The sequence below is a fragment of the Passer domesticus genome, chromosome Z (genome assembly GCF_036417665.1).
Source record: "Passer domesticus isolate bPasDom1 chromosome Z, bPasDom1.hap1, whole genome shotgun sequence".
Classification (NCBI taxonomy): domain Eukaryota; kingdom Metazoa; phylum Chordata; class Aves; order Passeriformes; family Passeridae; genus Passer; species Passer domesticus.
In genome coordinates this window covers 30,601,598-30,618,074 of record NC_087512.1, presented here as the reverse complement: position 1 = coordinate 30,618,074, position 16,477 = coordinate 30,601,598, and the positions used below count along the sequence as shown (strand labels likewise).

Here is a 16,477-nt window from a genome sequence, read left to right as displayed (position 1 = left end):
CAAACCAAACCAAACAAAAAAAACCCCAAAAAACAAAACAAAAAAACCCAAACAAGACCAAAGCAAAACAAAAAACCCCCAGAAAACAAAAACCAAAACTTTACACCAAACAACCCCCCCCCAGATGATAAATAATTGTTTAAAATAAGATTTAAAGTTCTTTCCTGTTGCAAGCTATATAATTGCCATGGCAATGGGAAGGTTTATGAGGCAACATCAATACACGTTCCCCCTCTAGCAGTGCTGTATTATGAAAAAAAAACAACTTTAGTCAAGACATTTGGATTTAATGTAGTAAGGTTCTGGGTCCATTGCAGTTCTTGATGTCCTTAACTACTTGTTTTAGTGACAAATGTGGAATCATCAGAAGATTCTGCTGCCTCACATAAAGTTGTTCTGTTCATGCAGGTGTTAAAGCACACTATGCAGACAGAGTCATACATCCAACAGCCAATCTAGATTATAAAAATACAAAATCTATAATAAGGATTCAAACTATAAGATTGTTTGTGTTGGAAGAGACCTTTAAAGGGGCCTAGTTGAAGGTCCCTGCCATGGACAGGGACATCTTCCACTAGATTAGGTTGCTCACTTCCCCATACAACCCTGTCTTGAACACTTACAGTGTCTGGCTACCCACAACTTCTCTGTGCAAGTCTTTTTCTACCCTCACTGAATACATTTCTTCCTTATTTAATCTAAAGCCATATTTGTTCAGTTTAAAGGTGTTGCCTTTTCCTCTCACTACATGCCTTGTTAGAAAGTGTTTCCCCATCTTTCTTAGAACCATAGAATCAGAAAGATTGGAAAAGACCTCCAAGATCCAATCTCTGACCTATCACTACTACCTTTTAAAGACCATAGCACTAAGTGGCATGTCTAGCCATTTCTTGAACACTTTCAGAGGTGGTGGCTCCACCACCTCCCTAGGTAGCCTGATGCATTGCTTGATAACCCTTTTGATGAAAACCTTCTCCTGCTTTCCAGTGTAAATGTCCCCTAGTGCAACTTGAAGCCATTTACTGTGATACTTGCTGCCTGGGAGAATTGAGCATCTCCCATCTTCCTATGGCTTCCTTTAAGGTAGTTGCAGGGAGTGAGAAGATCTCACCTCAACCTCCTTTTCTCCAGGCTAATTATAATTTCCAGTGCTTCTCTAATTACAATTCTCCCAATCCTCTTATATGCTCCTTTAAGTATTGAAAGACCATCATAGACTCTTCCCAGTGCCTTCTCTTCTGCAAGACGAATAACTGCCATTGTTTCAGCTTCTCTTCATAGAAAAGATATTCTAGCCCTTTGACTATTTCTATGTCTCTCCTCTGTACACTCTAACAGATCCATGGTTTTTTTGTGTTGGGAACACCAGATCTGGATCTGGTACCCCTGGTCAACTCACACCAGAGCAGAGGAGAAGAGCAGAATCACCTGCCACAATGCTGACCATGCTGCTTTTGATGAAGTCCAGAAAACAACTGGCATTTCTGGTAAATGCCTATTCCTGGTTCACACCTAAGTTTTTATCTGCTAATATCGCAATTTTATCTCCTCAGAGCTGCTCATCTCCCAGTCTTTAATGCTACTATTTGTTGTCCTGGCTCAGATGCAGGACTTTGAACTTAACTTTGTTGAAAATCATGAAATGTATAATGGTGTGTTTATGCAGCCTGTAAAAATCCCTCTGAATGGCATCCCTTCCTTCTAGCATATCACTGCACTGCTGAGCTTGCTGCTTGTGATGGGATGTCCTGGCTGCATGCCTGCCAAATTGCTCTACTACTCTTTCTTAGACAGAAAGGGATAGAGAAAATTAGATGGGAAAAATCCCTTCTGGGTCAAGATAAAGGAAATTTGAAAAAAGGAAAAGTAAAAGTCCTACATGATGAACCAAAGAAAACCAAAGATTTTATTTTCTACTTCTCATAAGCAACGACCAATAACTTCCTGAGAAGCAGGACTTCAGCACACTTACTGGTTGTTCTGAAGCAAACAATGTAAATAGCAAATCCGCACCCTCACCCTGGGGGTGTAGTTAACCTCACACATGCACGCACCCACACAGCAACCCTACCACCTCCTTTTTATCTTTTATTGCTGACCAGACATCTGGAATATCACTTTGGTAACCAGCTGTACTGGCTGTGTCACCTCCAAAGATCCAGGCTACTGAAGGGTAAGAATGGGAGAATGTTGGAGAGATATTGCTGCACAACACTGCTCAGCAAGAGCCAAAACACTGGTGTGTTGTCAATACCTTTGTAGATACCATTAAAAATCACAGTGCTTTGAAGGCTGCTATGGGGAAAATTAACCTCATTTTAGCTGGACTGTGCCATCTGCAAACTTGCTGTGGATGCACTACCTTCCACTGTGTATGTCATTAATAAAGATGGTGGACAGTACCAGCCCCAGCAGAGACTCCTGACAAATTTCACTTGTTACTGATCTCCATTGGAACATTGAGCTGTTAACTGCAGCTCTTCACATGCAAGCATCTCTTTCTTATCTGAGAGTGCACCCATCTTCAGTAAAACCGTATATTTCCAAGAGCAAGAATGTTGGGGAGGACCATATTGAAGGCCTTATGGAAGTCAAAGTAAATTCCATCAGGTCCTTTTCTCATCCTTTTCCACAGCAGACATTCCACTATAGAGGGCCATCAATTAATCAGGCACCATTTGCTTTTAGGGAAGCCATTTTTGTGTCTTTCATGCTCCTTGAGGTAGTTGCTAGGAGGACCTGTTCCATGACTTTACTAGGCCTGGGGTAAGACTGACAGATTGGTATCTGTCAGCAAACATCTGCTAACTGCCTTTGTTAGTTTGGCCTCTAATTTTCACCCATACATTCCAGATCTTTGCTAGGCTGTTTTTCAGTGACAATGGGGTTCATATAGAAATGGAAATAATTCAGTCACCTTTTCAATCATAGAGGGCAACCCCTTCAACTTTCCATCTCTGTCTGTCATGGACAGTTTTAGTTTGAAGTTTTAGATTAGATTTGTTTTAGATTTAGTTTTAGTTTTAGATTGAAGTGCTCCAATAACGTGGTTCATTCCACCAAGTCTCAGTGATAGCGATCAGGCCATAGTTTTCCAGATGCACCAGAGGATGGACCAATGTGACATTTCAAAATGCATTGGAACCCTTCAGGTCATTTCAAAGAAGGTAAAAGGATAAGATAACTGTTCTATAAGGAAATCCCATTTCCAAGATTTGTGTTAGATTTTTAGCTTCATCAGTGACACCTGACACATTCCAAAAGAATTTGGGTATCCCTTGAAGTCATTAATGTTTCTTGTTCAACAGCAGCAATGAAATGGTGGACATAGACAAAGCAGCTCTCAAGAGCCAGGTCACATAGGATTTCAGAAATACTCGTTAACATCTACATTTCTGTAGTTTATATCCATATTGAATGATCTTTTTGCTACTTTCATAGAAGAAGCTTGTAAAGTGTGGTTAGACCACTTTAAAAAATTACTGTTGATAGTATTGGCACAAAGCAGGTTTTAATACTAAATTGTGAAACTGCAACTTTAACAGTGTTTGAACACACACTTCACTCAATTGCTTACTACAGAGTTGTGGTGGTTTAATACCAGCAGGAAATTACACCTCCAAGAAGTCAATCCCATTCCCCCAAACCCCTCCAGTAAGAGTGCAACAAAGAAAGAGACTATGGATTGAGACAATTCACTGAAAACAAGAAGCAATAGTAACAGCAGCAATGTTAATAACAAAAGTGTAGAAAAAGAGAAAGTGCTTTACACACTAAAGATGTTCACCATCTTGACTTAATTCCATGTGGCCACCAAGACAGAGACAAACTGGGGGACACTTCCCAAGGGTGACACCACATGGACCTCAGAACAATGATGATGGCCGCTCCTGTGCTCAGCACTACCTGGCTTCCAGGGACAAAACCATGATGGTGGGTGCGTCCACAGCTAGCTTTTCCCAATACCAAGCCTGGGAAAACCAAAAATCAAAAGGACAATCAAAAGCTAGATTGTCCTTGTTGCACTGTGATGCCCACTCCATTGAAGCTCAGGCTCAGCCAGGATTTGCTTCAATTATAACACTGACTTTATTATAGATTCACAATAACAAAATTAATACTATAATTCATTCATGTGCACACATAAGAGTCAAGAAGATGCATAGATTTATATCTATGTATATAAAGCTACCCATCAAAAATTCCACTCAGAGTCAGTGAAATACATAAAATCCCATCATTTTTCTCAACAGGCATGGTTTATACCTCAAGGACTATGTATGTGCATGGGAGTGGGTAGCCAACGAGGACTCATCAATGAAAGGTCTTTTGGGTATTAAAAACTTAAGCTTCAAGTGAACTCAAAACTTGAGTGTTAGTGAGCTCCAAAGGGCATTCCACTCAGGGAGATGTGCTGCTACAGCCTGCTGAAGTCCAGGAGAGCTCAAAGGATCTCCCTTAGGGAGCCCTGTTATGAAATGCTTGGCTTTAGTCACCAGTAAGATTCCATCCTGGTCATAAACCAAGTTGGTAACTACTGGATTTTTATTTTTTTTTTTTTTTTCAAAAAAGTCCAATAGCTATGGTATTGAGCTGTAATTCAGGTAAGCTATTTGCCAACGGTGAAAATGATAGATGTTTATTCTTTTCTCCTGACCTTGGTTAGGCAACTGATATTTTTTTGAAGTCAAAATTATTCCCACCTTAACCATGCAAGAGCTCTTGCTGTGATCAAGGATTCTTCACTACCCAGGTGGTATTATAAAGGAGTGCCTCATCACTCAGATGGTTTGGTCAAGGCTTAGCAGGAGCTTCTGAGATCCTAGAGCAAGGCAGAGGAAGGGATAGTGGACGCACCACCACATAACGGATTATGGCTGGCCTCTGTCTTTGGCAGAAGGTCACAATGTTGATGAATTGTCATGTTTCTTTCCTTCTCCATTCACTTCTTAATCAAAAGACCTGGAGAGAATGGTATAGGGTGGACATGATGTCAGTGGTGACTTTCTTCTCTTCTAAAACCAGCAATTTTTTTTCCTTTCTCTTTGCCTGTCAGCAGAGCTGTCTAAAAAGAAACCATTGCTTGCTTTCCAGTACATTTCTCCTACTGAAGCAATTTCTTCTTCATCACATCCTTGCTCACTATTCAGAACATTTTCTCTTTCAGCCCGTTTTTCTTCCTTAACAATATAGGCTTAAGGAAGTATGTACACAGATGCAGTCTAGTTCTATAAAAGAACAATGCAACAATAATCAGGAAGGCAATTTTTTGTCAACAGATTAACAAAGTAAAATGGCTTTTTCTTTTACTACAGTTCCCATGCACTACATCAATAAGCAACAAGTACAAATAGTAATTTACTATGACATTAAAAACAGACAAAGAATAAAACTATGGAAGCGGTAGATTACCTTCCCTTGTATCTAAACCCAAGATGACAGAATCAGAGAACAATGCTCAAACAAAATTTGGACTATCTTTAACAGGTTAAAAAGGTGGAGAAAGACAGCAAAATTGAATAACTCAATAAAATAATTTGTGAATTTGTGAGATGCCAGCTTCTTGTTCTAATGCAACACAATAAGCTGTTTTAGACTCATATCTGCTGCCTGACACAAATGCAAAGAATATCCTAGCACTGGTGACCAGAGCTCACTGTAACTGCCTTTTTGCTTGCCCTTGATATTTTTCTTTATACCTACTGCCTGTTTATTATTTCTTCCCACACAAAACCTGTAGTCCTTGAAGAAGTAAATGTAGACATTTATGGAGATGATCTGTGTAATATGCAGGTAAGTCTGTTTTTTCCTTTTTAGATAATGCACAGTATTCAATAGGATAATGGCAACCTGGTAAGGAAAAATACAGTTCATGTGGCAAGGACTGTCAGCAACCAGAAGCACAGTCAATCACTTCTCTGCAGCTGCTGTGCCAGTTGCTGAAGGACACCTGGCACTAGTCGAGGATTCATGAGCCAGAATGTCATGCTCTCTACTCAAATTCATGAGCCAGGCCACGAAGGGGTTGTTGAGATTGCCTACCATTTCCAGCAATGTGGTTGTGCTACTGGCTTTACGCAGCAATGCTACCTGACAAATTCTAGAACTATGCTCTCTGGGAGGCCACTTTAACCAGATAACAAGAGTGATTCAATTCCTGCAGTATTCCACAGTGTCTAATAAAACATGAAAGAGAAGCTGCTTCCCTTTGGTGCAGAACCCAGATATGTTGGCAAGATAGGGGCATGCAACAAATAAGCACATAGTGCTATGAGCAATCCTGCTGTGCAAGGCAATGTCTTGAGAGCTTGAGAATTGAGCATCCTTATCGATGACACACAGGTGGCATGGATCACAAACAATAGCCCAGGCTGGGCATACCTCCAAGATCAGGTTTTGTACTATCTGCCTTTACTGAACTGCGAGGTAAGGTAGTGGGCACTGGAAAGTTGTTCGCTGTTGCATTTTTACTACTTTATTCTTTATTCTCCATACTCAGTAGATTAATATTGGTTGTCTGTCTAATCAGAAATACGGGTAGGTTTCTGAACCCAGAATCATATCTAATGTTGGATGGGAGTCAGTCATTCAACAGTTAGAACTGTGACTCTGCTATGCAGCAGAACTGTGAATTGAATTCAGTTATCTGTGTGTTGGCTTTCTACAGGAGGAGATTGAATAACAGCAGAAATCCCACAATATTAAATAGGCAGAATAAATATATTAAAAGTAAAGATTCTCAGTCTCTGTAACAATAGAGGTCAATCAAGAAAATAAACTATTAAAAACTATTTTTTTTTCTCTGTGAGAGTTATTTGGCTGATTTTTACATTTTCCAGGAATCACTTGTTTCCATACTTATAAATTGAACTGAAATATACAGAGTGGAAATACAGTCCTCAAAAGGAGGAGGAGGAGGGTGAGACGGAGTTAATGTGGAGCTGTGGCTACAATGATATTCAAGACAACACAGACTTGTGGTACAGGAATTTCCATCTCGTAAGATTTTGTGTTCTGTTTCATTCTACAATTAGTTGTATGGACTTACATTAATTTTGAAGTATTGGTCAGTTAAAATTATTTCCCCTCCTCCAAAATTGCATTTAGGACTTCTATTAAATTGCATTTTTTACTTTGTTGGTGCAGTGAATTATGTTTTTGCTTTGAAATAATGAGTCTGTCTTTCAAATATTGTTGAAGAGACAGAATATGCTGAAGTCTTTAGTTTTCAAGACATTTTTTATGGATCTCTTACTATCTCAATTAAGGTGAGTGATCTAAACTGAAATCAAGAGTAGAGAATATTCAAGTCTCTAAAGAATTAACTGCTACATTCCAGTTGAACATTTTCTTCTCTTCTTTGTTAGCTGTTCTAAAGACAATCCTCTTAGCCTAAACAGCTTGAACTTTCTCTGCACTCTTAATTGGCATCTTAAGGGATTGTTAAATATGGGTCTGTTCAATCTTCTGTCAGTTCAGTCAGACCTTTGAAATTATATTTTCTTTCTCTATCAATGGAGCCTGTCACGTGTACCATCGTCTAGCATAGTTTCAACTTACCACTTTATAGTAGCTTAGCCATTTCCACCATTTAATTTGGATAACAAAATTATGTATTAGAGGGATGTGCATTATAAAATAGCGCATCAATTTAATGCCCCAGAAAACTTAGATTTCACAGTACCATGCCCTCAAAACAAAGTAACGCCAACATTTGCAGAGGTAAAAGCTTGACAATGCTTCAACTGCTGCAGAAAACTAAACTGCTGAGCATGTGGGAATTGAGTCCATGTATAAATATTACATACCCCAAAATTCTGTGTAAACATCAGAAAGAATGTGGCTTAAATTAACAAGAAAAGGAGTTTGTGATAAAGAAGGCACTCCCTAGCCCATTAACTGGACACTCAGTTAAGGACAAGCTTACACGTGTTTTCAAAAATTTGGGCTGTGGGGTTTTTTTGGTTGGTGGTGGTGGCTTTGGTTTGGGTTTGGTTTTTTTTTAGTTTTTGGGATTTTTTTCTTTTTAAAAATCTGTCAGATTCCTCATGGTACCTAAACATAGCTTAAAGTATTTCATTTCCTTGGTGGTTTCCTTAAAGTTAATCTTTCATGAAAGTCTCTACAAGTGTTGTATTATTTATCTGAAGCTAGTCTCCCAAACTGGTCTTTTGGATGCATGTGCAACTAGGCATATTCTTAAACCTGACTTCTATTAAATCATAATTCATTTCAATTCTCCTTTGTTCACTTCTTGAGTAAATAACCATGTTCATTAAAAGAACCCCACCAAGTTCTGTACTTATGATAAAAAAGCTTGTATTAGGTATTTTGATAACATTGAGTAGAAAAATGCCAGGTTTCAGCCTTAAAGACAACAGGACATAGATTAATAATTAATAATTTCTTTACAGAGAATTTATATTTTAAATGCATTGTTTTTAACTATGTCAGGATTATATTTTTCCCCAAATATTATTTGAAATAGATCTTGCTATAGCATGGATTACTGATTAGGTAGATTTCATTCATGAAACTGAATGACCATTTTTGCACATAACTGCTACTTGTCTTCTGGTACCTAAAAAGGGCCCACTAATTAAAGACATATCTAGACATATAAAGACATAGAGATAGTATTCCACAGTTGAGGAAAGTATCCATTTTTTTCTTTTAGAGAAGTAGCAGTCTGTCTGCCCTAGTTCTCTGAATAGACTTGACTTCTTTTCTTTATACATAATTATGTTTGACATTAAAAGTATGACTTCCCATGGGAGAATGAACTCCACATTTCAGCAGTCAGAGGAGACAGTATAAAATAAATATGATTAACACTTTAGGGAAAAACACAATCATATAAAGCATTTGTTTCTCAGTCAGTCCTGAATACATTCTAATTAGCTTTTTTTTTTTTCCCTGTAGGGCTCACTCCTGCTTACAGAGTATTATAATTTTTTTCTAGATTCAGTATTTGCACTAAGAAGTCACTCTAGGAATTGCAAAGACTCATATATAATTTTTTATTTCAAAATGTTTGGTTTGATTTTTTTTTTTTTTTGCTATCTCCTACCTGTTATCCTAACTCCTTTTTCTGTGTTTTCTGTTAATCTTTAGCATTTAAGCATTTTGGTCTTATTACAAAACACAATACATTTGGTCTTATTACAAAACACAATACATTTAAAAAAACAAAGAGATTGAAACATTAATTCTGAAAACTGTTCTACTTTTTCTAATGCACTTTTAAGGTAAACACAGCATGGGCACTAGAGGGGTATTAATATTTTTTAAAAATTTAAAAGAACATGAGAAGTGACATCACATTGGCAAGGCTAGAATATGGAGATCTGCATCACAGATCTTTCTCAGCTACTGTTTACTGATGAGTATGTGATGTTGGTGACATCTCTTCAGTTTTTATTGGCCAGCACCTATTATGGCTGGCTATTTAAGATTGCACAAGTACAGCAAAATCCTCAGATGAGCAAGACAGAGGTTTCAGGGTGATGTCCTTTTTAAAAATAAGTCCAAACTTATTTAGTCCAAACTGATGAAACTTGAGTAAATCCCAACTGTGTGAGAGCTTGGAAGTAATAATAGACATTTCTGTTCATCAGTGCTCACTTTCTCATTTTTTTTTCAATACATCCTTTTCTTAGTTACCTGGTTCCTGCTTCTTATTTCATTCCTCTCCTCTGTTTACATCTAAGGTCCAGATCTCTGTGGCAGAATTACTCACGACACAATCTCTCTCTTTCCCACCAGCCTTCAGTTCTAATTTCATTTTTTTTTCCACCACTGTCTCACCCCTCTCAGGTCTATCTTTCATTTCTCTGCTTTGTCACTCATGAAGCCTGGATACCAGATAAGAGACATCTAATTCTTTAATGAGGCCTGTTTTCTGCCCTTAATACTGATACCCCGGACCAGTGCAACCCCTACAAGTATAGACTGTGACTCCTTTGGAGGATTTGATTGCCAAGTTCTTTAAGCTGGTTCTGATGACAGGTGAAGATTGATCTTTCACATGCTTTTAATTTACCCAACTTGCTTAATTATAGTCAAAGAGATGGTTCATCAAGAGCTTGGTTCCCTTGACAATTTTTCACTTTTTTACTGAAAGACAGGAGAGATATAAGTGAGCAGCATTGGGTGGGGGTGGTTTTTTATTTTTTAAAACAAATTAGAAACATGTTTATCTTAAAATTTTCTTTGCAAAATTTTTCATCAAACACAGGGAATACTCAACTTCAAACAGTCAAAAGTTTGCCTATGTTTATTAAAGATCTGGAAAAACAATCCAGCACTGAGGCCTCTTACATTGTTGTAGGCTAAACCTACAAGATTCAGACTGCTTCCTAATCTTGGAAAATGCACAAAGATGAAGGAAGATAACCTACAACATTTTCTGGCTTTTGCAGACAGATACAACACAGAGAGAAGGAAGGATATATATCAAAGAAAGAAATTCCACTACAGGTAGCTTCTCCAAAGCTGAAAAGACCATCTGTTTAGGGATAGTAATCAGACAAAGTTATATTTGAATTACTTTTCTCTAGGGCGTTGATTTCTGTTACCATAAAAGTGTATGTCATAGATATAGTGTAACCTGGAAGACTGTGTCTTGACCAGTCTGACACTCTGAAAATTGTAAGAATATGAGATCAGGTCCTTTTCTCCTGAAGAGGTACATACTTCAGCAGTTTCAGCTTACTTGAGGCATACTGCTTGGTCTCGCTTAGGAGGACATTAAAGAAAGCAGATAGAAATCTCCAGAGCCAGGTAAGAATTTCCCAAGCTTGCATTTTATAAGCTTTATTTAACCTTCTGAGGTTTTTTCCCTTTTGTTCCTGAGTGTAGTTGGTAACCTTATAATTACCCACATAGTTTTAAAACCGATTCTAAAGAAAAATCTATTGCCATTAATTATACAATCATTATTAGTGATTTAGATATTGTGATATGGCTAATGCTGCATATAGAATCACATTTAATCAGGAAGTCAGAGCACAAGTTTGATTTCACATCACAGACTTTAAACTACAGAAGTCCTGAGCACAATTACTGTGGTATGAAATCCATATGCATTTGTGTTGTTACCATGGCATAAAAAGAGTAATGAGCAAAACTCAATGGAACTTTTTTTAGTAACATATCAGTTATATAAAATAAATGCTTACAGTTTCAAACTTGTATAAAAGCTTTTTAATGCCATTTTAGAAAAGGACTGGAACATGATGCATCAGCTTTACTAAAGGGGATGGAGAAAAGATGAAATAAAGATGAGACTCACCAGAAAATAGCTTTCCTGACCTCATCTGGCTTCTTTCTTTCCCTGCAGAGCTTTATTTCCATGCTGTCCAGGATCATTGTTATAGCAAATTGACCAACTAGAGAAATCTTAAATATAAAAATACTGAGGTACTTTTCTGCTCTTTATGTGTGGGATGCATATAATTTGTTTTCCTTACTCTACAGTATAAATATTTAAAAGTGAGATTGTGGAGATAGACGCAAAATTACATGCGACACAAAGTACCTTAAATTTTCAATTTTCTTGCATCATTCATAACCTAAAAGCATGATGATTCAGTGATTCATAGTTGTATTTTAACAGCAGCAGTTAAAAATGCAAGTGAATGTTTGCAAGCTTAGGCTCAAGAAAATGCAAACCATTCCTATGTTAACATAGTAAGACATATAATTCTTATATTAAAATTGATGAAATATTTTTCCTGTCTTAGAACGGAATCTTAGAATAGATATATTGTATTATATTTTATAAAATGTGGTGAAATGAGAGAAAATACAGTGAAAATCAGAAAAAAAACCAATATTTTTCCATTCATCTGACATGTAACAGTTGTGATTTTGACAATATTCAAGGTACTGTCAAGAGATCTTTTAGTTTTATTTTTATGTAATTAACAGGCGCAAAAGAAGAAATTTTAATGATTTTTATATCTGTATCATTAATGTTTCATTGTATAGTAAACTTTTAAAGCTGGGAAACTCTAGAATGTTTTGATCATGCACTATTGTCATGGTTAAAACCCAGTCAGACATAAGCCCCCTCCAGCTGATCACTCACTCCCCACCAGTGGGATCTGAGGGAGAATCAGAGGAATAATAAAAGCTAGAAAACCCGTGGGTTGAAAAAAAAACAGTTTAATGGGAAAATCAAAAACCATGCACACAAGCAAGCAAAACAATGAATTAATTCAGTGTTTCCCATGGGCAGACAGGTGTTCAGCCAGCCGCAGAAGAGCAGGGCCCCATCCTGCATGACAGTAACTTGACAAGAAAAATGCCATCACTGCATATGTCCCCCTTGTTCCTTCTTCCCCCCACTTTTTCTACTAAGCATGATTCCACATGGTCTGTAATATCCCTTTGGTCAGTTTGCATTAACCTTTCCTGGCTCAGTCTCCTTCCAAACTCCCAGGCACACCCAGTCTCCTCACCAATATAGAGTATGAAAAGTAGAGGAGGCCTTGGCTCTGTGCAAGCCCTGCAGAGCAATAACAAAAACATTTCTATACTATCAACCGTCTGTTCAGAGAAAATCCAAAACAGAGCCCAATACCAGCCACTGGGAAGAAAATTTACTCTACCCCAGCCAAAACCAGCACAGCTACCAAAAGGAGATGGCTGAATTTTATCTTTACCTACAAGATCATTGTGGTCTTAGTTTCAACAAGCAAAACCTACATTTATCATCTGGTATTTAATTAATTAATGTTTGCTTCATCTTTTTAACTCCCAGTAGAAATGCTATTTGTGGTACAGCATATCAGCATTGCTCAACTCTTCTCATTAGGTACTCCCATGGTTCTTTTCATTAGCAGGAAGCACATAGATTCCAACCTTCCTCTTCCTCATCAATACCCATTTTGTCCAAACAGGAAGATTGTTCTCTATGTGTACTAAAGGATGCCTAAAGCATGGGGTTTATTGTATATGTGCACTGATGTCTTCTGATTATTTGCTCCTTATAACAAAACAGTGCAGTTCGGCAGCTAGTTGCACAGAGAAAAACTGCCATTTTTTTAGATACACTCAAGAGAATCAAGGGAATAGATGAATTACTGTGGGAACTGGAAAAGGATTTAGTTGTGCACCTCTGTTCTATAATGCATGATCAGTAAGTCCAGTATGACAAGAGATGAGCTGACATGACCCCAGCATAAGCAGTGACCAGAAGCAATTCACCTACTTCTCATTATTCCTTAACCCCTTTAGGACTTGGGGCAAGGGAGTGGAAGGGGGCAGCCAGGGGAGTGGTGGTGGATGAAATGTTTAGGCAGAGGAAGCCAGCTGAATAAATTGCATCTGTGAGCTGCAGATCACCTAAGATGGCAGATGAAGAATATATTACAGCATGAAACTTTTAAAAAAGGTATGCTACACGGCTTCTCTTGGAGGATTTTAAAGATCATGTGCTGCTATTCTTCTCAGTCACAATCCCATCTCATGAACTATGTAGTCATCTCTGTCATATGAGAGGAGCAGAGGCAAAATGCTGTTCTGCCCAGCATTGTTTAGCCACAAATCAAAAATCTGTCCCTGGTTCATCAGCACAGTGTGGAAGCACCTGCTACTTGACAAGGTATTCATGCATAACTTGTCTAGGCATAACATTCACTGTGTTACCATGCAAGGCTGGCTGTTTGAAAGAAAGGTTGTGGAACCAGCACAAAGTGAACAGCAAAAAGTGGGCTGCAAAAGTCATCCACTGTTCCTACTGCAGTGTGTGAGCTAATAGAAGTAGAGCAAGCTGCCAACTTCCATAGCTATATATTTCCCCTCCCTGGAATTTAAAATAGATTTTTTTAATGCTGCACTAATCTGCTAAAATTGTAAATGCCAATAGATTATAGGCTGCATAATGAAGGGGAAAAAAAGTTTATCTACTCTAGAAAAACTGGAAGGAAGTTTTCTAATTTTAGGCTGCTAATTTGATGCAATTGTTCTTCAAAGAGAGGTGACATTTCTACTAGCGAATACAAAACACACCTAAGTTTCCTGGTCTGTAGATTCAATGACACAGAGTTTATACTAGTTGTCCTTAGGCACAGCAGCAGTGTTACCACATACCCTTGCAAGGGTTTTGAGCTAGTTCTTGAAGTGAATAGACCCTGAGACGCCTTGAAGGGAAAGGATGAAAGCTGGGTTGGCAGAGAAAGCAGAGGGATATGTCAGAGATCCCTTTCATTTTTGGTTTAAGACTTTGGAAAATACAAGTAATTCTCAATTTTCATGCCCACATTTTTTAGCAATTGTGAAATACAACTAAAACTCATCAACCAACTCCAAAAATGTTGCCTCTGTATGTGTAGAACATATGATGATATCCAGGCATATAGTTAATAATGTTTAAAAACGTAAAGGCTAAAACTCAGACCTTTTTTGTGGTATGTAAAGGCAATGTTTTTATGAGACAATATTTAAGGATTTCAAGGACCAAGAAATATAATATGTGTTATTTAATTTGAAGTGCTTTCTATGTTCTCACTGTATCCCTGCCCAGTTTTCTCTGACATATGGTTAACCTAAATATTACAACCGAAATATTCTTGTATTTCAACTGAAAATGAAAGGAATACATGCTAAAAAATGAATAGACTTATTTGATGTATCATTCTCAAAACTACCTATTCATGTAAAACACATGAATTGCAGGAGAAAATTCTATTCAGAGATACAAAGTGCTCCTCTGGGCAAACCTCCCATTCAGTACAAGTTTTTAGGTTTCTGCAGAGTTGTTTTGACATGTACACATACTGGATGACCTTATATTCATCGACATGAAAACATACTTCTTGAGACTCCAAACATATAAAATAAATCGTCCATTTACAGGTTGAGGATCATTGAGAAGAATGAGAACCTTAAGTATCAGTTCACCAGATACATGCAGTAGGTTCCTTTCCAATGTGTCACACGTAAAAAAAATAGAGATTGTAATTTCACAGGTTTCCTTCTCCTAGTTTACTCTCTCTGATTTATTACTAAGATTGTACTTTTAAACAGAGATTCTTACAGATAAGCCCTTACAGTTGGAATAAGGATAGAAATAGTAAGAGCAAAAATATAGCACTGAAAATATAGCCCAAAATTTTAAAGTCCTTTTAGCATACTAATATGTGCAAGCAGAAGCTTATCTTTGAGTGAAATTATGTAACAGCTTCCAAGGTGATTTAGGCATAAACTGTAGACTTTTACTTTTTAGTCAAAGAATATGAATGCAGTTATTAAAATATTTGTTGCTAATACATTTTAATTATGTTTTCACAATAACTTTCAATGCAGAATTTGTTTTCTGGGTAAGATAATTTTCATTTTTTCTCATATCTTTAAAAATAATTTATAGACATCCCTAAAAATTTTTGGATATTGTTTTATAAATTCAGTATTAAGAAATCCGCTTCGTTTCACATATTTACATGTAGTCATGAGCAAAAATGAACTCAAGGGTGTAATTAGGAGTTTTCATGAAACAAAGTTTCAACTGGCAGCTTTCACCAAAGAGAACTGTTCTGTATAAGAGAGTTCAATGTCTCCATTTAATAAGACCAAGTCAATAAAATATGAATATAATAGCAAGACTAAATATTTTGTTGATTTGAGCATATATTTAATGTGATTCTCCTTATAAATACTTTTTCTTTTTTTCATTTCTATAACTGCTTGCGTTGACTGTATCTGAATTGATGTTGTTGATTAGTTTTGAAATGGACCCAAAAGACTTAGAGGACAATATCATTTTCAGAACCATTTTGTGTGCTGTGAAACCTAAAGATATACAAATACCAGGGTCACTGATTGTCAGCTTTAAGCTTTTGCTGGCCTGACCTTGTTTCAAGCACAAACACAGTTATTTTCTGTCAGCAGTTCGACTGCTGCGTTACCCAGCTGAGTTGTGGTGAGCCACCTCTTCGCATTGTTTTTTGGCCATGCTGTGAAGGCTGTGCTGCGTTCTGTTCTACCTGTGCTTCCACCAACCAGATGACTGATATTATTTGCCTATACCATCTTACATCATTTAATTCAACATGCTGTCACCTGAAATGGTTCTTTAGCCTACATTTAACTTTTGCTGTCATGGCAAGATAGTTCCTCATACCTGAGGTAACACATTTTATGTTTCTGTGATATCTCTCCATAAGTTCTATGCTGCAATCTGTGGCACAGACCAATATGCTCTCAAACAGCACCAAAAAAGTCTTAAGTGCTTTTGGAAAATACAAGACTTTTCACTGATAAGTATTGGAAGTCAGGCCAAATGAAAGTGTGGTTCCTCTCTTTTGCTTCTTACTCATGTGTTTTTCTGATGCTGTATCACTTTGGATAGAACTATGTCATTTCTGTAAGCAGTACAGACTCACCAGCCTTTTTCCAAAACATGCCAGGGCTGTACTCCAAAGATTTATGGCTTATGTAATGATGAAGCTGAAAATGTAGAGGAGATGATAAC

At 37.3% G+C, this 16,477-nt stretch overlaps 1 protein-coding gene and 1 long non-coding RNA gene across 21 annotated transcripts in view; one reads left to right on the top strand and one right to left on the bottom strand.

The window, feature by feature from the left end:
• Positions 1-16,477, top strand: part of PTPRD (protein tyrosine phosphatase receptor type D) — a 1,155,490-nt gene that overhangs the window by 726,996 nt on the left and 412,017 nt on the right. The window lies entirely within an intron of this gene.
• LOC135290794 (uncharacterized) overlaps positions 11,252-16,477 on the bottom strand; it is a 57,264-nt gene continuing 52,038 nt past the window's right edge. The window contains exon 4 of the long non-coding RNA XR_010353616.1: positions 11,252-11,400. This is a non-coding gene — a long non-coding RNA (uncharacterized LOC135290794). The remainder of the gene's footprint in view (positions 11,401-16,477) is intronic.